Source organism: Trachymyrmex septentrionalis, unplaced genomic scaffold (genome assembly GCF_001594115.1).
Source record: "Trachymyrmex septentrionalis isolate Tsep2-gDNA-1 unplaced genomic scaffold, Tsep1.0 scaffold196, whole genome shotgun sequence".
In the NCBI taxonomy this organism is placed as follows: domain Eukaryota; kingdom Metazoa; phylum Arthropoda; class Insecta; order Hymenoptera; family Formicidae; genus Trachymyrmex; species Trachymyrmex septentrionalis.
Genome location: NW_017305135.1, coordinates 685,649 through 686,048, shown reverse-complemented (window position 1 = coordinate 686,048; position 400 = coordinate 685,649). Strand labels below are relative to the sequence as shown.

General features: G+C 27.5%; 1 long non-coding RNA gene across 1 annotated transcript in view; it reads right to left on the bottom strand.

Annotated features, from left to right (window-relative positions):
* Positions 1-212: 212 nt before the first annotated feature.
* The window catches only part of LOC108747211, a 4,518-nt gene continuing 4,330 nt past the window's right edge, over positions 213-400 (bottom strand). The window contains exon 3 of the long non-coding RNA XR_001939224.1: positions 213-243. This is a non-coding gene — a long non-coding RNA (uncharacterized LOC108747211). The remainder of the gene's footprint in view (positions 244-400) is intronic.

Sequence of the window (400 nt, the reverse complement as noted above, 5' to 3'; positions counted from 1 at the left end):
CAATAATAAAAAGAAAAACATGTGTCGTACATGTCATGTGTGAATTACTGAGTTCCTTCGTCAATTATCTAATCTCACCGGGTATTACCGGTAATATGGACTTATTAGGATTAATTAAGATTCTCTCTCTCTTTCTCTCTCTCTCTCTCTCTCTCTCTCTCTCCCCTTCGTTCTTTGGTATTTTGGTTTGTTTTTTTCTTTCTTCTTTTCTTTTATTACATGTATATATGCGCTGCCTATCTCCTGGACAAAAAAAGAAAAAAGAGAAAAATAGAAAGAAAAAAGAAAGATTATTGCTTTTCCTTATGTATGAATTAAATATTATAAAATTTAACAACAGAAAATTTTAAATAATTTTTACACAAAATATTAAATATAAGTGTTAAATAATAATACAAAT